Below are 27,483 nucleotides of genomic sequence, written 5' to 3' on the forward strand. Positions count from 1 at the left end.
GTGAGGGGCTGAGAACACAGCCTTGTTGTGGATAATCAGGGGTGTTGAGGATAATCATGGAGGAGGTGTTGCTGCCTATCCTTACTGATTGCGATCTGTGGGTTAGGAAGTCACGGATCCAGTCACAGAAGAAGGAGCCGAGGCCCAGACCACAGAGTTTGGAGATGAGTTTTGTAGGAATAATGGTGTTGAATGTAATTGTGGTTGACCATAAACTTCCCTCTGAAATAGTTTAGTGAGTCAGTCAGTTCATCAGCAATTAGAGATGGGCAACAAACGCTGGCCCAGCCAGCGACGCTCATGTAAGAATAATGAAAAACTAAATCAAATGCGACAATCCTCAAATAGCCACTTTGAAAGTACATGCCATAACTTCAAGTGTCTGTGGTACAGGGGCTGTTCACTCACAGAGGAAAAATGTTGTCACTGTTGTGTGTTCATACAGGTCTTAGAATCCCTACAGCGCAAGAGGAAGCCATGCGGCCATCGAGTCCGCACCAACTCCTGACAGAGCATCTTACCCAGACCCTATCCACGTTTTTACTCCATAAATCCCCCTAATCTACACATACTCGGGCACTATGGGGCAATTTAGCATGGCCAATCAACCTAACCTGCACATCTTTGGACTATTATCTGTACACTGTTGTTTGAAATGATCCTTCAAGTCAGTCACATCACAGTAAACTGTTCCCAATGGTGTAAGGATCAAGACCCAGAGGACACAGATCTAAGGCCATTGGCAAAAGCAATGGCATCACGAGGAAAACCTTTCTCACACAGTGATTTATTAGAACCTGGAATGGAGTTCATGACACTATGGTAAAAGCAGGTTTAATCAAGGCACATAAAAGGGAATTGGATCGCTATATGATTAAGAAAAATGTGCAGGGCTACAGGGAAAAGGCAGGGAAGGGGCACTTGGTGATTTGCTCTTGCAGAGGGCCATCATGGACATGATGGGCTGAATGGCCTTCTGTGCTGTAACTATTCCATGTTTCTATGCAGTTCTCACACTTCCTCATGGTACAAATAGTCAAAATGCACCAGCAGGTCATGCACTAGCCTTGCTCCATCATTGACTGTCATGATGGTTCAGTTTAAATAAAATATTTCAGAGGAGGAGTTACTAACCTGAAGTGCAGGAGCTCCAGTTACTACAACTCTCCACATCTGGGCCTCCTCGAATTATAATCAGCTCCTGTCCCCTTGGCCTTTCTTGTGCAGCACGGAGAAATCCACAAAGAAGGAAAACAAAACAAGTCTTACTTAAATTTTAAAACCTGTCCACTACCAGAAGCACTTGGCTCCACAAACTCACTGCATTCTCCCCTTACCAACTGGAGATTTCTTACAAACCTGACCAAACTTAAATCAGCGGGTTAATATAAACTGTGCCAATTTTCGTGAGATTTGTCAGCTGAAATTTATCGGAATGTCTCTGCAGGAGAAGCTACAATTTCAGAAACAATTTTTTGCTGAATATGGTTCACAGTAGTTAGTCTTAACATGATGATGACAGGAGAAACAGGCATTCCGTTTTGAAGTTAAACCTAATCTTGCAAATTCATCTGTCTGTATGAACACTGTTTTGCTACAGTATCTGCTGCATGGCAACTATATCGTACATGTTAACCGACCAAATTCCTTTCTAGCCTCAGGTTTAATCTCGTACACCTTTGATGACAATTTTCTCAGACTTAACAGGACAAGAATTGATTCCAGCTATACACAGACAGAGGACTTATCATTAATTGTATTCTCTAAACAAGCTACAACGCTGTAAATTTGTCATTGACAGATTGCTTCCAGCTGTTTCGCAAACAGCTCTTGGCCTGTGGTTTTCAAATTTAAAGTTTTAAAAAAAGTTTATTCATTCGTGTCACAAGTAGGCTTACATTAACATTGTAATGAAGCTACTGTGAAAATCCTAGTCGCCACACTCCGGCGCCTATTCAGGTACACGGAGGGAGAATTTAGCACGGCCAATGCACCTAACCAGCTCGTCTTTTGGGCCGTGGGAGGAAACTGGAGCACCCGGAGGAAACCCACGTAGACATGGGGAGAACGTGCGGACTCTGCACAGACAGTGACCCAAGCCGGTAATTGAACCAGGGTCCCTGGTGCTGTGAGGCAGCAGTGCTAACCACTGTGCCGCCGATGTTTGCAGTTTGCAAAAGGCTGCCAAGAGGCTGAAGATCATTACTCCTAAAGGTGTTTAGATGAAGTGAGTGACAAAGTAGTGACCAAGGAAGGGAGCAAACAAGAACTCAAATAATCCTCTGATGGAGTACCAATGGAGAGAATCCAGCAACAGGGGTCCATCATGAAACCAATGTGGAATTTGTCAAGTCTTTGGACGGACCCTCCACCATTCGGATCGACCACAATTAAAGTGATAACAGATCTACTCCTTGAAGTTTTCTAGAAACATAGAAACAGGAGTAGGCCATTCGACACTTCGATCCTGCTCTGCCATTTGTTTTGATCATGGTTGATCATCGAATTTTATATCCTGATCCCCCGTCCCCCGCTAGAGGGCATTTGATAAAGTGACAAATCAAAGGTTATTGCAGAAATTAAAAGCTCATGGTGTCAGGGAAAAACGTATTGGCGTGGATTAAAGATTTGCCAAATAACAGGAACTGAAAGCTGTCAAATGACTGCATTTCATCAATGGCACTGTGTTCATTTTTAACTCTTTTTTTAAATGGGGGTAATCCACAAATTGAACAAGCACTCAGCATGGTGCAGAATTGATTCGTGTTTACTTAACTTCTGCAAATGGTAATAGAAACAAAAATCCCATTACAAAAGGATCTAATCGCATATTACATCCCATTGCATCCGTTTGTGAATTTCAGGATAAGCAGTCCACAGGACAGCAGCAATGTCTGTATGGGATTCCCTGCACAGAAAACTCTATGGCCAGAATTTTATGTAATTTGAGTGGGGGTGGGCACCTGAGCCGACAGCATGTGAAATTGTGTGAGAAGACATCGGGCGCAGTCGTCACGCACTCGCATGATATTTCATTCAGCGGGCCCACAACAGTCAGAAGCATACCCGTGGACAAATAAGCTGGAAATTAAGCCCATTGAGGAGTCACTTGAAAGTGATTTTATGCGGCCTGTCCACTTTTAAAGTTGGTGGATGGGCAAATTGGTCATCAAGGTTTTGCAACAACCTCAATGTAGGCTGCGGTGAAATGTCCAGGGTGAGTATAATGTTAAAAATGTCTGGAGATTGATGCTTTCTGAGTTGTGATGTCAGGTGCTTGAATATGCAGCCTAGACACAATTTGCTGCATTTTTAAAAACTTACTTAGTTTGTACATGTCTGCAGCTCCCTGAGACAGCATCACAGCAGCTGTCTGAGAGTTTGTCAGAAGCGCCCGCCCACATCCTCACTTTTGTGTGTGCCCGCCCTCTCCTCCCTCACTGCACCTCCTGCACTTGGACTTTCCTGTTTATGTGGCTGAGCTATTCACTGAATAAACTCACGAGCCACCTGGCAGCTTCTTAATTACAAAAGTAAATTTAAGCTTCCTTGACTGAGTCATTTACAATGTCATAAACGGCTTTGAGTTGCATGTAGCCACCACAAGATTCACTGCTTACTTTCAGAGTTCCAGCACCTAGAGATGACAAAATCTAGGCTTCCAGCACTGAGCCAGCCACTCGGCCAACCACTCAATGTAAAGATGTTTGTGATTACCACACTCTCAGTGGGTCATTAAACTTTCATGAGGAAATCAAGTCAGGTCAGGTAACAACATGACGTTCAGCAATTCGCTGCCATCTCATGCCTTTTTTTGGGGTATTTTCAAAACCAGCAACCTGCATTCATCATACGTGGAATGCGTCATCTATTGTGCATTAAGAACAAACATTCATCACGATAAGATTAAACTTAGGATGTTTCAGAATTGGCTACGTGTTTGGGACCAACAAGTAAATATTAACACATGAAGGTGTTTCCCGAGTATACACTGAACATACAGCACAGAAACAAGGGCCGAGATTCTCCCATCCCAACCTGCAACTTTTCTGGTGGGTCGGGGTGGGAGATGTGCGTCGCTGGCCTTGTTCCGGGATTTGTGCATGTGCCGGGAACGCATCTCCCAGAGCCGGTGAAGAGTCACAGGTCAGACCACGCTGGAAACCGGCGGGAAAGCAGGTAAGTAATTTGAATCTTTTTAAAATATGTTTTAAATGTCGTTTAAATCTAATTATCAGGAACTTACCAGTCCCGATTGAATCTCCCACCCTGCCAGTTTCATTCCATCACTCCAGCGGGGTTTAGAGTAGCTCCCCACGTTCGGGGAACCAGTGGGAGACCCTGCCGGAATGAACGGGGGGCAATCGGGACCCCCGGGGGGGGGGGTGCCCCCTGGGCATGGGCACCCTGGCAGTGCCAGCCTGTGCCCTGTCACTGCCCAAAGGGCAAAGTGCCCATGCCCAGGGGGCATCTTGGCACTGCCAACCGGGCATTGGGCAGTGCCAAGGGAGGGGCGAGGCCTAGGGGTGATCGGTGAGGGGTCCCGCTGCCACTCTACAAACAGGATCGGTCTGGGATGGAGGGAGGGCAGCGATTGGGGTGGACTGGGGTCGGGGGGGGGGGGGGGGGTCTGCCAGGGTGAGGGGATCGCCACTGCTTGGGAGGGGGTGAGCTGGACATTGGGTTGGGGGTGGGGGGGGGGAGTCAGGGCTGGCCTGGGAATGGTTGTGGGTCCACGATCGGGCCGTTGCTGGGGGGTAGGGGGGTGTTGCTGGAGGGACAGCACCGTGGAGGGTCCTGGGCTGGCCAGCAAATGGGGAGTTTGACAGATCAGGGTCACTGCGCATGCGCAGAGTTCCAGAACTGTCAGACTCCGACGTGAATAGGCCCCCCTCCACGGGTTTTTAATGAGATTCACGATTGGGACCTCTGCAGTGCACAGAGTGCGGAGATTCGGGTGAGGAGTTGAACTGACAAAACAGTCAGGATCCAGAACAGTTTTCCCGCCAATTCAGCGCTTTTGGGAGAATTGCGCCCAAAGTTTCTGACCTAAAAAGTCTGTCTATGCTCCATTCAAGCTTCCTCATCTTCTGGTTCATATAATGCTTAGTTTAACCCTTTTCACTCTTATACTTATCTAGTTTCCACTTAAATTACTTTTTTTATTGACCTTACCCGTTTCCTGCGAGTTCCACGTTCTCACCACTTTCTAAGTAAAGAAGTTTCTTCTGAATTCCCCATTTCTTGGTGACGAACCCAAATTGATGACCTCCCAGCTTTGTTCTTTTCCACAAGTTGAAACACTTTTCTGTGTCTACTCTATCAATCCTTCCACAATTTTAAAAGACCTCTACTCCCGGATCATGCCTCATCCTTCTCTTTTCAAGAGAAAGGAGATCCAGCCAGTGCATCCTTTCCTGATTGGGTAAAACCTTTGCAAAATCAGCCTTGCAAAATCTTTGCGCCCTCTCTGGTGCTTCTTTGTCCTTTTTATAATAAGATTGCAACCAGAACTGTACAGAGTACACCACTGTTGCCTAATAAAAGTACGACATATAACTTCTCTACTTTCCAATTCTATCCCATTAGAAGTAAACCCAAGAGTTTGGTTTGCTTTTTTTTTTAGGCTAAGAGTGATGGAATGAAACTGAGATTATATTGAAGATTAATTTTCCATTTGACCGTCTGTACAAAGTAAACTGTAAAACTGAGACACGACTCTTAAAGACAGCAACCTGACCTCATTCCAAACTCATTTAGCCACCACTGAATTACAGTAGAAAAAGCTTCAAAGAGCAATTTTAATCTGTGTGGTTCCACAATGTTTTGTTACTGGAATTCACTACAAAATAAAATGTAATGCAAAACAGCAAAAAAAACCACTCTGTTTTTGAGGGAACAAAAGACTCAAGGAAAGGAACTATAAAATTACTAGTTTAATCATAGCCACCTGCCCAACCTTTACATAAGCCTTTTAATGTCCAATAAAGCAAAAAAAAAATCCTTATCCTAAATATAGAATGTTCCAGATTTCACTGAAAACACTAGAAAGTCCCTCTAAACTAAGGGAACAGTAGTTTTGTAGAGAAAATGCTACTTTTACCAATGTTTTTCCATTCAATTGTCAGTTTCTCTCAGAAGCTCCTACAGTCAATGTTTAAATGTCATGTATTTATCCTATAACAGAATATCTGAGGAAGGATGTCCTTGCTATAGAGAGAGTACATCATAGGTTTACTAGGTTGATTCCTGGGATGGCAAGTCTGTCATATGAGAAAAGTCGGTGAGGATTATACTCACTGGAGTTTAGAAGAGAGATGATTTCATCGGAACTATAAAATTCTAACAGGGTTAGACAGGATAGATTCAGAAAGAATGTTCCAATGGTGGGGGGAGTCCAGAACTAGGGGTCATAGTTCGAGGATAAGGGGTAAATCTTTTAGAACTGAGGTGAGGAGAAATTTCTTCAGCCAGAGAGTGGTGAATGTGTGGAATTCACCACCACAGAATGCAGTTGAGGCCAAAATGTTGTCTGATTTCAAGAAGAAATTAGATATAGTTTTCAGTTTAAGTTTATTTATCAGAAGTAGGCTTACATTAACACTACAAAAGAGTTACTGTGAAAATGCCCTAGTCGTCACACTCCGGCACCTGTTCAGGTACACTGAGGGAGAATTTAGCATGGCCAATGCACCTAACCAGCACATCTTTTGGATGGTGGGAGGAAACCAGAGGACCCGGAGGAAACCCACGCAGACATGGGGAGAATGTGTAAACTCCACACAGGCAGTGACCCAAGCCAGGAATTGAACTCAGGTCCCTGGTGCCGTGAGGCAGCAATGCTAACCATTGTGCTGCTCTGGGGCTAAAGGGATCTAGGCATATGGGGGGGGGGGGGAAGGGGAGAGATCAGGATATTCAATATAATGATCAACCATGATCAAAATGAATGGCAGAGCAAGCTTGAAGGGCTGAATGGTCTACTCTTGCTTCTAGTTTCTATGTAATAGAGTTGCGCAACTATTAATTAAAAATGCTAAGATGATATTTTCTGCATAATTAACGCCAAGAAAAATCATAATATCTCATTTTATGAATGGCTTGTTCTATCATTTGCAGATATTCTGCCTCCTGTGATTATGTTACTGGTGACCGCAGCTGTAACTCTCAATAGTGTAAATAAGCCTAAGTTACTGAACTGTAATATTAACCATTTAAAAGGGAAATTTGTGTATTGTATAAAACAACAGATATTGGGGAAGGTAAAATATACCACAGTGTCGGCCATTGAATTGTGCCAAAGGCCTGAACTTAGACCAGTGTTTTACTTGAAGGCTACTGGCCGGAATGTTCAAACAATTTGTATTCAAGAATAACGATGAGATGAGGGTCTGTGCCCACAATTCCTCATGCTGTGTTCCTGATTTCAATTGTGTGGTAGAGTCACCAGGTGGCCCTTTTCGCTTGTGCCAATTACATCCGGATTTCCCACCCCTAGTAGCACTCCTTTACAGTTTATTCACTTGAACAAAAGAAGGAGAAACAACACTGAATCTTGGGAAAATAGGGAAGCCCTTCAAGCACATTCCACAGTTCACAACTAGATCATGGCTGATGTGTACATCGACTCAATTTATCAGCCTTTGCTCCAGATCCCTAATAGTATTACCAAGGGGGAATTTTATGGAGGCAACCAGGGACTCAACTGCCAGCTGGAGAGTTGGTGAGAAACCCACTAGGATGTTCCATCGGTAGTACCTGCCAATCAGACAGTTGAGGGGTCATCAGCAGATCTTCCAAGAGATCAGAGCCAGGGGTGGGAACCCACTGAAAGCTGCTGCCCAATCAGAGGCTGGTAGCTCTTTTGCTCACAGCACCACTGGTGGGGCAATGGTTGTTGCCAGAACGACCCCCACCAGTGGTGCAGGATTGCAGAATACCTGATGGCGAGAGGAGTTCTGGGAGTGGGGTCATGGGGGTGGGTGTGCAGGGCAGTTGGAAGCAAGGTCGCCAGGGTAACCCTCCGTAGATCCCCATTCCTGATCAAGCACAGAATGCCTTCGAACAATGGCATTTCCGCCCAGCGGCAGTAGGAAGAGATCCTTAATTAGGCATTAATTGCCCCGTAGGGGCCTCAACTGGCCGTGATGCAGGAAGGTCATCCACGGCCTGCCCACCTTGGACTTAGCTGAGGTGGAGGAGGGAAGGTGGCAAATCCACACACCCCACCTCCTTCCACCATTACACCAACTAAATAACCTCCCCACCTCCAAACTCACCAGAGCATAAAATACCACCCTGGAGTAATATTGCTGAATTTTATGTCAAGGAAAGAAGTTTCACAGCCGGGCTGAAAGAGGGTCCCAAGACTGAGTGAGTAGAAGCAAGACCACTGAGGTGATTTTACGGTGATGGCTAATTAAGAGGTTGTGGTCAGGTTGTCATCCAATTGAGGATGACAACCTTCCTCTCAGAGCTGCCATCCCAATCAACTGAAACAACTCCAAGATGGTTTAGCCTAGGACACTATCAGTCTCTGCTGACAGTAATTACCAGCTCTAACCAGTTGCCTAATTAACTAAATGTGCAACTGCTACTTGCAAGCAATTTGTTTATCATTCACACTGTGGAATAAACCACAAGATTAGTGTTTAGCTAAATGCAAAATTTAACTAAATTTTGGAGAGAAATCAATCCTTAAAATTCCCTCATCTCTGAACTTAGTTCTCTGTCGAGGCAACTGCACAGTAGAGATCGTGCATTAGAAAAATCTCATTTATAAACCTCAGTCTCAACACATTTACAGTATCGTATTAAATTCTATTCTCGCTTTTAATCCCAGAAAACTGTCACGACTGAGCAAGCAATTTCTTAGATGATGGTAGAATAAAATGGCCATAATGTGCGTGGAGAGGCGACACCAACCATTGGCCCCTCAGAATGTAAAATGTTTTCAGAGACAATCCTGTTTTTGAAAACACATTTAATCTTAAATTTTCAGAAGGTTCTTTGATCCAATATATAAATGACCTTTTGTTTTCGATTAGGAATGATCATTTGTTATAATAATATAGCTGTATATTTAATTATTAAATAATAATTGGAAGAGCCAATTAAACCAGCTATGCTATAGTATTTTTAAATGCTGCCTGAAATATTTAATTATTTATAAATTATTATAATATTCATAAAATTAAAATAATGATTCTGATTCATTCAAGATACTGACTAAATCTTTCCTGAAAATAAGTTTCAAATCCCATTTGTGATGTAAGGTGGAATATTTTCTCTATTCTTTCAGTGAGTGTCGCTGGCAAGGCCAGCATTTGTTGCCCATCCCAATTAGTCTGGAGATGGTGGTAAACCATCTTCTTGAACCATTGCAGTCCATCTAGTGTAGAAACACCCAGAGGATTCCTTTTCCACTTTTCTTTGGCCGTTTGGTACAACTGAGTGGGAGAGAGCAGTTAAGAATCAACCAGGTTGCTGAGGGTATGACCAGGCCAGATGAGGACAACAGATTTCCTTCTGTAAAGGACACCAGTGAATGAGATGGGTTTTACAACAATCAAATAGTTTAATTCCCTCCATTACTGAGACTAGCTTTTAATTCCAGATTTATTTATTAATTGAATTTAAATTACACCAGCTGCCATAATGGGATTTGAACACGTGTCCCCAGAGCATTCGTCAAGCCGCTGGATTACTAGTTTAGTAACATTTGCCACCACCACGTCACTATCCCCTTTTATCACAGAGTTTATTTATTTAACAAGCGGTTGCCTTACGATATCAGATCTAAGAGATAGCCTTTGAATTGAGTAAACTGAAAGTTTTAGTATTAACTATTCTGTTCGCTTTAGTTGTATACTTTTAGGAAAGGTGTTCCTATTAGTGTGCCCTACTTCAACCAGATCAAACAAGGCGTGATAAAATCAGCTCAACTGCTTGCAGGCAAAAATACAAATGCACTTCTGGGCTGCATGGTGACAAAACCCAACAAACACTGGCATGGGATTCTGTGCTGTACCATCCTAAGATTGTATGGTTCCCACTCCAGGTCACTATCCAGTGAGATTTGCTGCAAAGTGCACTATCTGGATACTTGGTGAGGACATTATTGGCCTCCACTATGGTATCCTCCATGATTGAATAGCTTGCGATCATATTCATGAAAACTGGCTATTTGGTCAAAGCACCAGATGGTTGCTCATACCCATGGAACTGCATCGCAGTTAGAGTAAGTGTAATGAGGGAGATTGATGGCCAACTTGTATTTCTCGGAATCAAAGGTTTACGGATAAATAAACTTATTGTTAGTGATCATTTTTTAGCATCCTCATTCTTACTCCATTGCAGAAAGACCAATCCAAAAGAAATAGCCGATAAGTGAATTAAAACAATGTCATTCTTTCCATTGCCTTCTATATCCTTCAACTGGCCCCAAGATAGACCACTTGCTCTTATAAGAACATAAGAAATAGGAGCAGGAGTAGGCCATCTAGCCCCTCAAACCTGCTCCGCCATTCAATAAGATCATGGCTGATCTGATAGTGGGTTCAGTTCCACTTACCTGCCTGCTCCCCATAACCCTTAATAGTTAAAAATCTATCTATCTGTGACCTAAACACATTTAACGAGGTAGCCTCTACTGCTTCATTGGGCAGAGAATTCCAAAGTTTCACTACCCTCTGGGAGAAGAAGTTCCTCCTCAACTCTATTCTAAATTGACTCCCCCGTATTTTGAGGCTATGCCCCCTAGTTCTTGTTTCCATTGTAAGTGGAAATAACCTCGCTGCTTCTACCCTGTCTAGCCCCTTCATTATCTTATATGTCTCTATAAGATCTCCCCTCAACCTTCTAAACTCCAATGAGTGCAGGCCCAGTCTACTCAATCTCTCCTCATAAGCTAACCCCCTCATCTCCGGAATCAACCTGGTGAACCTTCTCTGTACCCCCTCCAATGCTAATATATCCTTAAATAAGGGGACCAAAATTGTACACAGTACTCTAGGTGCGGCCTCACCAGTACCCTGTACAGTTGCAGCATGACCTCCCTGCTTTTATACTCCATCTTCATGAAGTAAACTGCAGTTATAGCAGCTAATCACGAGGGACACTCACAGATGGGCCAAATGTTGGAAGTTTGTTACGGTGTGTTGCATGCCACAGGTGATGTTTACAGATCATGGTTAAGCATCAGCTGTACTTTGTGCAACATTTCCAATGTAGTCCTTAGCTATTTTCATGAAACCAAGAATGAAACTGCTTTGGTATTTTGCTGAACAGTACATGTACAATCTATTAACAGTCACCCAATGAAATATGGCTTTGATGAAAGGGTTCCACAGCAAACTGTGATATCAGTTCTTTCCAAATTTATTCAGTACAATATTGTAACTAGTAACTCATGGATTTCCTATTTTCCTGTGATATTGTAATGTTGCTGGTGTTTTTAACAGCTGTTGGAAGTGTAAGTTAAACATTTGCTGAGTATTCTGTTTTTACATTTTTAAAATATAATTCCATTGTAAAGTGCTGTGCAACTACTTAAAAGCCAGAAAACCTCAAACCACAAAGCACCGTGCTTCATCAGTATCTAGACACCAATTCACCATTGCTATCAATCAGTTTGCAGTTTTGTGAAACTTGTAACCCAAAATAAACCACAAAAACAATCTTTTTTGTTTCCATCGTAGTGAATCGGCACAGAAGTGTTCTGCAAGGGTTAAGATTGAAAATTAAGGTTTGGAAGACATTCCAGATAATAACATACATATTCATATCATGGTAAACTTACAATTTCAAACTGAGCTTCTTATGTACCTATTGAAATACATGTAATTTTACTAGAATTTAGTTCCCAAAATCATCTGTACGCAAGGAAGGGTTTATCTGCAGTAACTCGATCAGCTGTGACGAAGGGTCATCCTGACTCAAAACATTGGCTCTATTCTCTCTCCACAGATGCTGTTAGACTTGCTGAGATTTTCCAGCATTTTCTGTTTCAGATTCCAGCTTCCGCAGTATTTTGTTTTTATTTTAGATCAGTTATTTGTCTGATGCTGTACTAAACTATTAACAACCTTGACATCCTATTCTACCCTGGTCTGCTCATATTATCCTCATCATCACCAAAACATCCTGCTTTTGGTTCATCGTATTGCTTGTCTCTTCCCCCCTAACTCAACCCATCTCTGCTGAAACTCTCAGCCATGCTTTTGTTACCTCTACTTAACTATTCCAAAGCTCTCCTGGCCAGCCTCACATCTTACACCTTCCATAAATTTGAACTCATCCAAAACTCTTCAGTCCATATCCGGACTTGAACCAAGGCCTATCACCCCTGCGCTTGTTGACCTGCACTGATTCCCAATCCATCAGCCCCATAATTTTTAAAGTTCTCATTCTTCAAATCCTTCTCTGGCTTTGTCCCTCTCTTTCCTTGTGACCTCCTCCAGCCCTACTGCCCCTGACAACTCTGCATTCCTCCAATTCTGGCCCTGTGCATCTTCAATTTGCTTTGCACCTCCATTGGTGGCCTGTGGCCTCAGCTGTCTCATGACTTTAAGTTCTGAAATACCCTCCTTAAACTTCCCAGTCTCTCTCTCTCTCTCCTCCTTTAAGACATTTATTAAATCTCTACCTCTTTTACCAAGCTTATGATATGTGGCCTTGGGTCAAATTTTATCTCATAACACACCTGTGAAGTGGCTTATTATGTAGACGGTGTTATATAAATGCAAGTTTGTGTTGTTAAAAGGTCTAACGTTCATACTTCATGTTGCAGATAATGATTTTATTTATTTCATTCTGTGGTAGAGGTCCTGAACATGATACTGCCTCCCAACAACATCCTATTTTGTCTACAGCCAAACATAAGATGTCAAGAAAGAATTGCTTTTTTTTTATGCTGATGGGGAACCATTTTGCCTCCACTGAAATTTTCACACAGGAATCTTGGGGATTAACCCAGTTCTTCTTGTTCCAGTGATGCAGGACCTTTCCGATTTTTAGTCATGTCCTCTGGTCAATTTTGATGAAAATGCCAAGAGAAAGTTACCTCAGGAAAGCTAATTGGACGTCAGTAACCAACATTTTTTTTCTCTCATGTTTCATTGATTAAAGTAGACTTTTATGTTGCTGAATTCCTCATCTTATTAATCCTCAACTGCTGTTGTCCTGCATTTCTATAATAACATGTTTAAAATTTCTCACGCTAAAGAGATTAAAGACTGTGGCCTGAATCTTCTGGGAAGAGACAACTATCATTGGATTGCCATTTGCTTCTACTTTTTTGTGCCATGCTACAGCTTCAATCCAATTTGTGGAGCATACCTGAAATTGGACTCTTTCTTGCAATGCTAGATTATCTGGGGAAGAACTGCTATGACAGGTCTTAGAACAGTAAAGGAATTAAGGGTTATGGTGAGCGGTTGGGTAACTGGAGCTAAGTCCACGAAAAGATCAGCCATGATCTTACTGAATGGTGGGACAGGCTCAAGGGGCCAGAAAGCCTACTCCTGCTCCAAGTTCTTATGTTCTTAAAATTAGGGCCATTCGCATGCTTAACGCGCTTAATTAATTACCCTTTCAATTGTCAGTGGGCATGCTTCCAACTCGCATTCAACCGAAATTTCACACATCAGGGTGTGTGTTGTAATAACTTCAATCAGGGCACTGAGGTTGGCCTATTGGAGTATGAACTCCCTGATTAAGGATTGGCCCAATTGATGGGCCAATCAGGGAGTCTTTGCCTTGCACTTAACTGGGAGTATCAGTTCCTCTGACATCCCCGGAGATAGACTACTGACTGATGCACTCTGTGTACTGCTGTTAGAGTTTGTAAATAAAGGGATTTGTTGAAGGGACTTCCGTCTCCAAAGACTTATTACACGTGTCTGGTGTCTTTCTGCGCAATTCCGTGCAGACTTGGGTCAAGCACGCACCTGTTCAAGCTGGGTAAAATTCTGGCCAATGTTACCAATCTACATTGGTAGATTTTATCCATCTTCACCTGCCCTCTGTTTTCGTTCCTTGCTCACTATATGCTCCTCCTACTCATTTAGGCCTCAAGTGCCATCCCTCCCCCACACTACCTCCACGGCTACCCATTTTATTTTCCTTTACCTAAATGTGTAATTCTTAGCTCTTACCTATATTAAAAATTTCCAGATGCTGAGAAAAGTATTGCTGCAAAAGATGCTGCAAAAATATTGATCATTACAAGTAGGTTTGGGTGAGGAAAGGGCAATTCAGAGAATTGTGGGCCGAAGTTAGACACTGAGGTATATATGGAAAACATACAATAGTAATTTGATCCAAGTCACTAATTTATAGTTTTTACAAAAATATACTCAGTTGCTGAATTTGACCTGCAAAATATTGCTGTAAATTGCATGATTCCAGGCAATAAATGTGGATTAATTATATTTGCTAATTTTATTTAAATGACTTTGATATTAATATCCTCATCCCATAACATGCCACATGTTAATATCAAAAAAGCATAACCTTTGATTGACAATGGAGAAAGCAAAGGGAAAATCACTGCTAATATGTTAAAAACATGCTGCAAGACATACACTTTTAAAAATTATTTTACGGTATGTGGGCATCCCCAATTGCCCTTGAGGAAGTTGCGTTCAGTTGCATTCTTGAACCGCTGCAGTCCATGTGTCGTCTAGGATTTTAACTCAGTGACAATGAAAGAATGGTGATATAATTCCAAGTCAGGATGTTGTGTGACTTGACGGGGAACTTGCAGGTGATTGTTTTCTATGCATCTCCTGTCCTTGTCCTGTTTGGAAGGTAGAGGTCATTGGTTTGGAAAGTGCAGTCAAAGAAGCTGCATTGAGTTGCTGCAGTGTAACTTTAGCCAAACACTACTGCCACTGCATGTCAATGGTAGAGCAAGTGAATGTTTAAGGTACAAAGAACAAAGAACAATACAGCACAGGAACAGGCCCTTCGGCCCTCCAAGCCCGCACCGCTCCCCGGTCCAGGATTGAATCCTGAATCCAGGATCCCCGCCCAATTTTCCAGCCTATCTACATACCAATATCCTATCCACCGAGCTGTCCCTCACAGCTACGATGCTTTGTTCATCACAACCTATTAACTCACCCCCACCCCCCCATTCCAGACCATGTGATCTCCAGGGAGAGGCGAAAACCCAGAGTGAAAACCCCAGGGCCAATATGGGGAAAAAAAAATCTGGGAAATTCCTCTCCGACCCCCTGAGGCGATCGAAACGAGTCCAGGAGATCACAATGGCCCTGATCGGAAAATGCTTCCCAACCCTATTCATTTCCACTTCCACGAACACCATATGAATTCCCTGCCCCCGAGACAGGTTCCCAACTATCCGCAGTCTCGCTCTGTACTGGCATCAGCAAGATGATCATAGAATGAAGCCTTGAAACGAGAAACAAGGAACAATTAGCCCGCGCCGCTCCCTGGTCCAAACTAGACCACTCTTTTGTATCCCTCCGTTCCCACTCCGTTCATATAGCTGTTTAGATAAGTCTTAAACGTTCCCAGTGTGTCCGCCTCCACCACCTTGCCCGGCAACACATTCCAGGCCCCCACGACCCTCTGTGTAAAATATGTCCTTCTGATATCTGTGTTAAACCTCCCCCCCTTCACCTTGAACCTATGACCCCTCGTGAACGTCACCACCGACCCGGGGAAAAGCTTCCCACCGTTCACCCTATCTATGCCTTTCATAATTTTATACACCTCTATTAAGTCTCCCCTCATCCTCCGTCTTTCCAAGGAGAACAACCCCAGTTTCCCCAATCTCTCCTCATAACCAAGCCCCTCCATACCAGGCAACATCCTGGTAAACCTCCTCTGTACTCTCTCCAAAGCCTCCACGTCCTTCTGGTAGTGTGGCGACCAGAACTGGACGCAGTATTCCAAATGCGGCCGAACCAACGTTCTATACATCTGCAACATCAGACCCCAACTCTTATACTCTATGCCCCGTCCTATAAAGGCAAGCATGCCATATGCCTTCTTCACCACCTTCTCCACCTGTGACGTCACCTTCAAAGATCTGTGGACTTGCACACCCAGGTCCCTCTGCGTCTCTACACCCTTTATGGTTCTTCCATTTATCGTGTAGCTCCTCCCTACATTATTCCTACCAAAATGCATCACTTCGCATTTATCAGGATTGAACTCCATCTGCCATTTCCTTGCCCAAATTTCCAGCCTATCTATATCCTTCTGTAGCCTCTGACAATGTTCCTCACTATCTGCAAGTCCTGCCAGTTTTGTGTCGTCCGCAAACTTACTGATCACCCCAGTTACTCCTTCTTCCAGATCATTTATATAAATCACAAACAGCAGAGGTCCCAATACAGAGCCCTGCGGTACACCACTAGTCACAGGCCTCCAGCCGGAAAAAGACCCTTCCACTACCACCCTCTGTCTTCTATGACCAAGCCAGTTCTCCACCCATCTAGCCACCTCCCCCTTTATCCCATTGGATCCAACCTTTTTCACTAGCCTACCATGAGGGACTTTGTCAAACGCTTTACTAAAGTCCATATAGACAACATCCACGGCCCTTCCTTCGTCAACCATTTTGGTCACTTCTTCAAAAAACACCACCAGGTTAGTGAGGCATGACCTCCCTCTCACAAAACCATGTTGACTATCGTTAATGAGTTTATTCCTTTCTAAATGCGCATACATCCTATCTCTAAGCATTAGTGGATGGTGTGTCAATAAAGTGGGTTGCTTTGTCCTGGATAGTGTTGAGCTTCATGAGTGTTGTTGGAGCTGCACCCGTACAGGCAAGTGGAGAATATTCCATCACACTCTCGACTTGTGCCTTGTAGAGACTTTGGGGAGTCAGGAGGTCAGTTACTCACTGCAGAATTCCCAGCCTCTGATCTGCTCTTGTAGCCATATTATTTATATGGGTGGTCCAGTTAAATGTCTGGTCAATGGTGACCCCCCACAGGATGTTGATCATGGGTTCAATTCCAGCCTCAGGTGACTGTGTGTGGAGTTGGCACGTTCTCCCTGTGTATGCATGGGTTTCCTCCGGGTGCTCCAGTTTCCTCCCACATTGCAAAGATGTGCGGGTTAAGTTGATTGGTCATGCTAAATTGCCCCTGAGGGGATCAGCAGGGTAAATATGATTCTGGGTGGGATTGTTCTCGGTGCAGACTTGATGGGCCAAATGGCCTTTCTGCACTGTAAAGATTTTATAACCCCTTTTTATGGCCCTAGTTGCCATATTCTGTTAAATAAAGACTTTAAGTATCCCAAAGCTGCTTTGAAAAGCTGCAAAGCGAAGGCAAGTGGGTAGAACATAGAAACATAGAACATAGAACATTACAGCGCAGAACAGGCCCTTCGGCCCACGATGTTGCACCGACCAGTTAAAAAAAAAACTGTGACCCTCCAACCTAAACCAATTTCTTTTCGTCCATGAACCTATCTACGGATCTCTTAAACGCCCCCAAACTAGGCGCATTTACAACTGATGCTGGCAGGGCATTCCAATCCCTCACCACCCTCTGGGTAAAGAACCTACCCCTGACATCGGTTCTATAACTACCCCCCCTCAATTTAAAGCCATGCCCCCTCGTGCTGGATTTCTCCATCAGAGGAAAAAGGCTATCACTATCCACCCTATCTAAACCTCTAATCATCTTATATGTTTCAATAAGATCCCCTCTTAGCCGCCGCCTTTCCAGCGAAAACAATCCCAAATCCCTCAGCCTCTCCTCATAGGATCTCCCCTCCATACCAGGCAACATCCTGGTAAACCTCCTCTGCACCCTCTCCAAAGCCTCCACATCCTTCCTGTAATGTGGGGACCAGAACTGCACACAGTACTCCAAGTGCGGCCGCACCAGAGTTGTGTACAGTTGCAACATAACGCTACGACTCCTAAATTCAATCCCCCTACCAATAAACGCCAAGACCCCATATGCCTTCTTAACAACCTTATCTACTTGATTCCCAACTTTCAGGGATCTATGCACACATACACCTAGATCCCTCTGCTCCTCCACACTATTCAAAGTCCTCCCGTTAGCCCTATACTCAACACATCTGTTATTCCTACCAAAGTGAATTACCTCACACTTCTCCGCATTAAACTCCATCCGCCACCTCTTGGCCCAACTTTGCAACCTGTCTAAGTCTTCCTGCAAACTACGACACCCTTCCTCACTGTCTACCACACCACCGACTTTGGTGTCATCAGCAAATTTGCTAATCCACCCAACTATACCCTCATCCAGATCATTAATAAATATTACAAACAGCAGTGGCCCCAAAACAGATCCCTGAGGTACACCACTTGTAACCGCACTCCATGATGAATATTTACTATCAACCACCACCCTCTGTTTCCTATCCGCTAGCCAATTCCTGATCCAATTTCCTAGATCACCCCCAATCCCATACATCTGCATTTTCTGCAGAAGGTAAGGGGGTAGGATGAGTAAGGTAAGTGAATAAGTGGGTAGGGTGGGCAAGGGGGTAGGGTGGCAGTTGGGTTGGGCAGTTAGGTAAGCAGGTAAGGGAGCAGGATGGGTGAGGGGTTGATAGCAGGTGGGTATAGCGGTTAAGTAAATGGGTTAGGGGTTGGGTGTTTAAGAGGGTAGGGTGGCAGCTGGGTAGGTTGATGAGGTCAGGTCAGGTCGGGAAATTCCCACAGAATCATTCCATTGGGACTTCCGAGGGGTGCTGTACCACATATTAGGCAGTAGGTCCAGTCTCTGAGATAGGAAAATCTGGGCCTTTATTTTCAACCTTTCAATTGGAAAGCTAACACTATTTTGATTTTAATAAAGGATCAAATTGCATCTGTACTTTACGGACTACAGTAACAAAATGGAATAAAGGAAATAGGCTATATGTGTTAAATAATTTGCAATTCACATACAATATATTAAAACACATTACAGTCACCTATAAACAAAAAGGCCACTAATAACTATCCCAACAATACGTTAAAAGATCAAGTTTCAATCTGCAAAGGGATAAGGCCTACCTAAAATATGGTTGTGACATTTTGATTTAATGCATTATTAGCTAAACTCAATTTTTTCATATACTGCACTCTAGCCTTGCATTTTCAGAAATGATGCTGTGTACTTTGAAATCTACTGCAGTAACAAACAAAATTACTCTTACAATTTATACACAATATAATCAAAAACTAAAATATTGTATTTTTGCACAAACTGGCCTTTTATGCTATCACAGGTTGTGCTCTATTATCTGCTATCACAATTAGAGTCCCACTTTATTGTTTTGTAAACCATACCTGATCATACCCAGAAGTTACAAATCTGAACCATTAAATTTAGCTGTGGGAACAGATGGAAAGAAAAACATATACCACAAGTTTGTAATAGTTGTGAAATATGCAAATCTGTGGTGTAACCTAGATCGGAAAATATGAGCGCAAATCCAAATTGTATATGGTACGAAACCAGAATTATCTGGATGGTCGATCTTGGGGTTCTGATGACTTACAAAAGTGAGGGAAGTAAAAGACCATTTGATCCATCAAGCCTGCCCGGTCAGGACGGCTGGATCGCCATGATCGAATATTTCCTATTCCTCTCCATCCATTCCCCACAGCCCATCCCTATTCTGATTCCCTATAGCTTTGAAATGTCCTGGGAAAGGCATGAAAAAAAAGAAGCACAACACTTCAATTGTTTACCCTGTAAGCACCTAAGCTGCTTCTGCTGTGGTAGAAATATTAACTATTAAAAAGCAGAGAAGAAATGCAGAAAAACCAAAACAAAGCATTCTCAAGCAAGACATTTAATGCCACCATCTGTATTTAATTGTTAATAACATACAAGAGGTTCCAAGAAGTACTAACAGTTAGAAAACATCTGGTTGCCATACCGATATAATCTCACCAATTGGTTATTTCAATTTTTGGGTGTAACTGATTGAAAAAAAGAGTTAAAGCTATTCAGGATCTTTGAGCATTTCTGTGCTATTCCAATCATTTTATTTTGGATGTGGGCGTCACTGGCTAGGCCACCATTTATTACCCATTCCTGATTGGCCCTGAACTGTGTGGCTTGCTAGGCCATTTCAGAGGACATTTAAAGAGTCAACCACATTGCAGTGGATCCGGAGTTACATATAGATCAGACCAGGTAAGAATGGCAGATTTCCTTCCCTAAAGAATGTTAGTGAACCAGTTGGGTTTTTATGACAATTGACAATGGCTTCATCATTAGAATTTTAATTCCAATTTTTTACTAAATTCAAATTTCACTATCTGCTGAAGTGGGATTTGAACCCAGCTCACCGATTAGTACCTTGACACTTGCATTTACACAGAGAGGTGCAATGCTCTCTAGATTACTAGTCCAGTGAAACTAACTGCACCACCATTTTCCCTAAATATGTTTGTCATATTTTTAATGGAAACCTCATTTCAGAAATGAATTTCCTGTCAATTATGTAATTCAACAGTCTGAGCAATTCTCTGACATTCAGAAATGCCTGCTATTTAAATTGGCATCTAGGCTTGTGGGCACAGAAGTAGATTTAAGAGCCCGGCTTGAATATTTCAGCAACATTTTCAAAAAAGCCCTCTTCCTTGCTATTAGTTTGTCAGAAGTCTTTGTGGCAACTGGTGTGGTTGTTTTGCAATGCTAATAGTGGTACAATGGGTTTCAGTGAATCAGAGAATTGTTACAGTGGGAATCATCCTATACTTATGCTTATGTTTTTTTCAGGAATAAAAGGAAAGGCAATGGAAATAAGCCAGGCAGGTTAGGCTGCATTACCAGCATTCTACACTCACCGATTAGTACCTTGACACTTGCATTTACACAGAGAGGTGCAAAGACTTTCCTTTCGATTAGTACCTTGACACTTGCATTTACACAGAGAGGTGCAAAGACTTTCCTTTATTAGAGAGCTCTGTATACCCAAAGAGAGGGCATGATTGTAGACCTAATGTCATGAACGCAACCCGTGAATCTTTAATTAACCTGAATGCTCTTGGTTCTGTAAAAGCATTCCAATCACAGTATTTCAGACGCTATTGGAAAAGGCATATTAGGGAGATCAAAAGTCAACAATACTTGACTGGCCATTCCTGACATAATATCACAAACCATATCTATATATCCAGACATGTCAGTTTGCAAGAACCACAGGGAACTCTTCACAGTCTCCAGATAGAAAGCACTTTTATATATGCAGCATCTTCCCCTGACTTCAAGAAATTCCAATTGCTTCACTGTCAATGAAGTGTTTTTGAAATGCACTTATTGTGAAGAAACAAGACAGCAAATTTGCATACAAAAAGGGCCCACAAACAGTAATGAGATAAGGATCAGAAAACTTTTTTTAAAATGGTGCTGCTTGAGGACTGAATGATGGCTGGGTCTCTGGGAGAACTCTGCTCTTATTTGCATCATTCAGGTCAGTAGGCATCCCTGAAGCAGAGCTAATAAGCACCATTGCCAGTTTATAGTTCATTTATTTATTAGTCACAAGTACGATTACATTCACACTGCAATTAAGTTACTGTGAAAATCCCCAGTGAAAATCCCTTAGTTGCCACACTCCAGCACCTGAGGGATACACTGAGGGAGAATTTAGTGTGATCAATGCACCTAACCTGCACATCTTTGGACTGTGGGAGGAAACCGGAGCACCCAGAGGAAACACACGCAGACACAGGGAAAATGTGCAAACTCTACCCAGACAGTGACCCAAGCTGGGAATCGAACCCGGGTCCCTGGCGCTGTGAGGCAGCAGTGCCAACCACTGTACCACCATGCCACCCCAGTTGCAGTAAATCCTCAGCTGCAGCCACAACTCTGTCTATATTGCTCATACCACACTGCTCTCAGGTTGGGTGTCTTAGAACGTAAAACAAGGTCAACTTTCCAAAAAGCTTTTCATGTCTTGCGCCAATGCAGCTACTTAAGTGGCTCATCCCTTCAAACATTACTGTATCAGAAAATATACCATCTTCTCTGAACTACAATAAAAATCCTTGCTTTCATAGTGCTTTTCATGACCACCTGACATCTCAAAGCATTATACAGCCAAAAAAGCACTTGTAAAGTATCGTCAATGTTGTAATGTACAAAATAGGGAAGTCAAATGTGTGCATAGCAAGCTGCCACAAACAGCAATTAACAATGACCCAGTAATCTGTTTTTGATGTTGATCAACTCCCCTGCTCTCAATACAACAGGATCTTTTACATCCACCTGTAGGGACAGGCAGGTCCTTGGGTTATGTCATCTGAAAGATAGTACTTCCAACAATGCAGCACTTCTTCAGTACTGCACTAGAATGTCAGCCTTGATTTTTGTGCTCAAGTCCTTGAGTGGGACTTGAACTCCTGGAGCCATGTGCTACCAACTGAGCCACAGCTGAACAGATGAACTGTATCTCCTTCCCCTTTTTCCTAACCCCTGTCACTTGCTAACTTTGAAAGGAGCTAGCAAGCTAGCTAGGGCCTTAGGGAAGAAAATCTGCCATTCTTATCTGGTTTGGCCTATATGTGACTCCAGACCCACAGCAACGTGGTTGACTCTTAACTGCCCTCAGTAATGGGCAATAAATGCTGGCACAGCCAGCGATGCCCACATCCCATGTATGAATAAAAAAAGTATAAAGCAGGAACTTCCTGCATGCAGAAACTATGGTCCTAAGTCTCCTCTTCTTAGCTTACTTATTTCTCATCATCTTGACCTTGTGACTACAAATAAAAGTTAAACATAAAATTGGAGCAGAACATTAGATCATATAATCACCTTTTAGCTTATCTGTACTCTGAAACAATGCATACAAACTAACCTCTTTTGTTTTCAGTCCCAATTTAAACCAAATACACCACCCGTCTTTGGCCTATCAAACACAGCTGCTTCTATATAAACAACAATAATGTGCATTTATAGCTTGCCTTTAACTGAGTAAAATGTCCATGGACACTTCACAGGAGTGATCATCAGGCAAAATTGGACACTGAGCAGTACACAGAAAAAATGGACCATATTACCAAAGTTTGGCCAGAGGTGGGTATTACGGAGCATCTTGGAGGCGAAGAGAATGGAAGAGAAGTTTAGAGAGTGAATTTTGGAGCCTTTCCAGTTTTCTTATCAACTAATAGTAACAATTCACCCAAAACATATACACATTTGATCTTCACCATATTTCCTGCAGAATAACAATCTGCTCTCCTGTTTTTTTTCTGATATGACTATAAACATCACTCTGGAAAATGACACCAGCACAATTTATTTTCCGGGTTTCTGTTCAAACTAACGTACTTGCATTCAAAATCAAAAGTTAAAACTTATGAAGAAGTTACAGAAGATACCCTTAAGTTGTTGATCAATGATAATATATTCTTGTACATCACCTTTTACTTGACTTCTCTCTCTCCTTGACACAAATTGTGTCCTGTGACTAGGCCACTCCAATGACCTGACCCAGACTTCTCTATGTGGCTTTGTAGCATGCTCCAGGAAATGCAAGTCTTACGGAGAAGGATTCATCAGTCAACTTTCCGTTCTTGCATTTAGAAAGTGACTCACTCCAATGGGCTGGCTGACCACTTTCAGAGCAGTTAGTTCCTAATTTTCAGTTAGTGAATTATCATAAGCAAACTCTTCAGCGAAGGTAATGGACTTAGGTGCCACACACATTTTGTCTTCCATAAGTCCCTCTCGCTTGCTGTAATTCAGAACGAAGTTCTGGCAGCTCATTGCTAGTCTCTTCTATCCAACCAGAATCCACATCACCTCTCAGTCAACCAATGGCACAGTCAGGTTTCACTCCCAGCACCAACCTTTTCAATTATTTTTGGATTGCTCACTTAAGCAGAATTCCTGGTCAAATATACACAGTTTCAAGTTTCTTCTGTCTCACTGGCTTGCAACTCTAGCTTCATTTTGAGTACTCAGGGTGGGACTTAATTTAGTTAACAACTTGGTCCAACTTGCTGGAGCTCCAACAAACGCTTGTCAAATCTCTGCTCAAATTTCATCCTATTTAAGAATGAAAGATTTTTAGCAGCCATACAAAACTGGAAGGGAAAAATTACTGAATAATGTACCTTCTCAATAAAGTTGATTTATGATCTCACATTACACTGTGTAAAATTAGAATATAAACACTTTTATATAAGAAATTCCAGCGTCCACGATTTCATTGAAGGTGGTCATCAGTTTTTTAAAAATTCATTCATGGGATGTAGGCATTGCTGAGAACATCTTTTAATGTCCTTCCCTCATTGCCTTTAAGGGAAGATTCAGCTACTCCTTGAACACAACTGAGATGATTGCTCGGCCATTTCAGATCTAAGTGTCAACCATATTTACTGTGGGTCTGGAGTCACATGTAGGCCAGACCGGGTAAAGATGGCAGATTCCTTACCTAAAACATATGAGTGAATCAGATGAGTTTTACAATAGCTTCAGAGCTACCTTTAGTGATGTTAGCTTTATCATTGCATATTGAATTTAAATTTGAATTACTTTTTGAATCTTTTGTCCAGCCACTTGATCACCAGCCTAGTGACACAACCCATGTCACCATAACCCCAAAGTAAACTAACACTGAAAGAAATCTTGTTTACATGCAGTAATATTAGACTACACAAATTCAAATCCTTTAAATGTGTTTTGTTTACATTTGGGACCTAATTTGAATAAACATTCCTGATATTTTTTACGAAAATGGTCTAATGCAGCAGATTGTTTATGTAATATACAGCATGGTGACAAAACCTTAACCAAACCAGGCAACTCAAATATTAAACAAGATCTGAAGAATCGCATGTCTCAGGGAACTATTTCCACAGTGGGGTGGGGGGGGGGGGGATTTATTGTATTAAACATTTTGTATTATAGTCAAGTCTCATTCATTTTGAGTTCCAACATCCATTTTTGCTGTAAACATCTTAGCCCTTTAGCCGGAGCCAACTGCAATGTATATATACATATGAAAAATGCATGGAACAGAACTTGATGCACCTAAATTATTTTGCAATCTGCCCAATCGCTGAAAATGTAATGGCTTGTAAAAGAAAATTCTGGGGGGGGTGGTGAAGAAAAACAATCCTCGACTCTCTCCCCTTTACAAGATGAGAGAGATATTTAACTTTGCACTGGTTCGGATATCCTTGATGGCGAACAGTAGGAGAGGGAGATAAACAAAAAAAACACCATCCAAATGGGCAGATCTTTCTTTTATAAAGAGGGGGAAGATGATTGTAAACAATACACAGGGGGGGGGGGGGGGAAGGAATCTCCAAGCTGCTGATTTGTACTGTTTTATTACAGTTCAGTTCACAAATTGAGGGGGGGGAGGAGGAGATTTAAAAAAAATAAACATCCGAACATTAAACAAAAGACCGGTCGAAATTTTTTTTTAACTGGGGGGACAACTCGGCGGCTTTGGGTTCAGGAAGGAGTGTTGTCCTCCTGAAAACTCGCCACCAAAACACAGCGAACAATGTGTGTGTGGAGGAAGGGGGGGGGGGTTTCTCAGCAATAAGAAGCTCTCATCTCCTGAGCGGCCGAGGTCTCTCCGGGAGAAGAGGCGGGGGAGGCGAGAGGGGGGGGGGGGGACAGATCCAGCCGTCCCGGCAGCAAAATATCAAATAAAAAAAAAACTCCCCGCCCCCTCCCCACACAAAATAACTCACCGGCTCGTCCTGGCGATCCCCCGCCCGGGCCGCTTTCAGAGCCGCCGCTCCGAGTTACACTGAAGCCAAAGTCTGGGCTCCATCATTCGCCATGACAGCCTGTGAGGAGCTCTCACCCCTGACCCCTCACCTCTCACCCCTCCCCTGACCCCCCCCACACACACACACAGCACCCCCGGAACTGATTGCGATGGGGCGGGAGGCAGGGCAACTTGGAGGTGCCCCTGTGGAGAGGTGGGTTTGTCCCTCATTACTGCTACAATACACACACAGTCCTTGCTGCAACCACACATTTTTAAAAAAGTGCTCCAGTGTTTGGAGATTTAATTTATTTATTTTTGCCTCACAGCTGGAATGTTGACATGCCACTTTTACCTAAGTGCCATGTCTCACCCATGGAGTGAGGCTCTCTCACTCTGGATTAAATATGACCCATTTTTACACAGCTATTAATACATTAGAGATCAGTTATACATTTTGGTGGCGCAACTTTATTGTGGGAACTGCCTGTGCAAGAAACAATACTTTTCACTATACTAATATATGTGACAAATCAAATCCTTCTCCCCTATGTACTCTACGAATGGCATGTTTTGTCTGTATGTTTGGTCATTGAGTACAGTTCTGGTCACTGCATTATAGGAAGGATGTGGATGCATTGGAAAGGGTGCAGAGGAGATTTACTAGGATGTTGCCTGGTATGGTGGGAAGGTCTTATGAGGAAAAGCTGAGGGACTTGAGGTTGTTTTCGTTAGAGAGAAGAAGGTTAAAGAGGTGACTTAATAGAGGCATACAAGATGATCAAAGGATTAGATAGGGTGGACAGTGAGAGCCTTTTTCCTCGGATGGTGATGGCTAGCACGAGGGGACATAGCTTTAAATTGAGGGGTGATAGATATAGGACAGATGTCAGAGGTAGGTTCTTCACTCAGAGAGTGGTAAGGGCGTGAAATGCCCTGCCTGCAGCAGTAGTGGACTCGCCAACAGTAAGGGCATTTAAATGGTCATTGGATAAACATATGGATGATATTGGAATAGTGTAGGTTAGATGGGCTTTAGATTGGTTTCACTGGTCGGCGCATCATCGAGGGCCGAAGGGCCTGTACTGCGCTGTAATGTTCTATGTATAGCACACAAGTAACAATACTTTTCACTGTATACTAATACATGTGACAATAAATCCTTCTCCCCATGTACTCTATGAATGGTATGTTTTGCTTGTATAGCACGCAAGAAATGATACTTTTCACTGTATGCTAATACTTGTGACAATAAATCAAATCATTCTCCCCTATGTACTCTATGAATGGTATGTTTTGTCTACAGCATGCAAAAAACAATGCTTTTCACTGTATACTAATACACGTGACAGTAATAAATCAAAAAAATTGAATCCTTGCTGTAGTCGCTTTCTCCCCTCTCATGGAGACACTATAGCCCTGCCACTGGCAGGAGGGTGTAATTACATCGTGATATGTTTACATTGATGCTTTTCATTCCAAATGTGAAGCCAATGTCCCCAGTATCAATGCACTGGTCACACTCGACCGGCTGCAATGGGCAGGCCATGTCTGCATGCCCAACACAAGACCCCTGAAACAAGGGCCCTACTCTGAGCTCCGCAATGGCAAGCGATCACCAGGAGGGCAGAGGAAACGCTATAATATCACTCTGAAAGCCTCCCTAAATAAGCACAACATCCCCATTGACGCATGCATTAGAATGCACAAACTGGAGAAGAAGCATCTGCGAAGGTGCCAATCACCTCGAGTGTCACCGGGTGCAGCACACGGAGGCCA

The 27,483-nt window shown here is 42.9% G+C and overlaps 1 protein-coding gene across 12 annotated transcripts in view; it reads right to left on the minus strand.

The window, feature by feature from the left end:
- LOC144509366 (homeobox-containing protein 1-like) overlaps positions 1-25,812 on the minus strand; it is an 80,646-nt gene extending 54,834 nt beyond the window's left edge. For 3 of the 12 annotated variants that reach the window (XM_078238095.1, XM_078238091.1, XM_078238097.1), the window contains exons 1-2: positions 25,685-25,803; positions 1,135-1,218 (exon numbers count right to left, since the gene is read on the minus strand). The gene's annotated coding sequence lies outside the window, so the exon portion shown is untranslated. Of the gene's footprint in view, positions 1-1,134; positions 1,219-25,684 lie in introns of all 12 variants that reach the window. The other 9 variants (XM_078238089.1, XM_078238088.1, XM_078238093.1 and 6 more) reach the window with 6 other exon arrangements.
- Between the last annotated feature and the right edge of the window lie 1,671 nt (positions 25,813-27,483).

The sequence above is a fragment of the Mustelus asterias genome, chromosome 21, assembly GCF_964213995.1.
Source record: "Mustelus asterias chromosome 21, sMusAst1.hap1.1, whole genome shotgun sequence".
In the NCBI taxonomy this organism is placed as follows: Eukaryota; Metazoa; Chordata; class Chondrichthyes; order Carcharhiniformes; family Triakidae; genus Mustelus; species Mustelus asterias.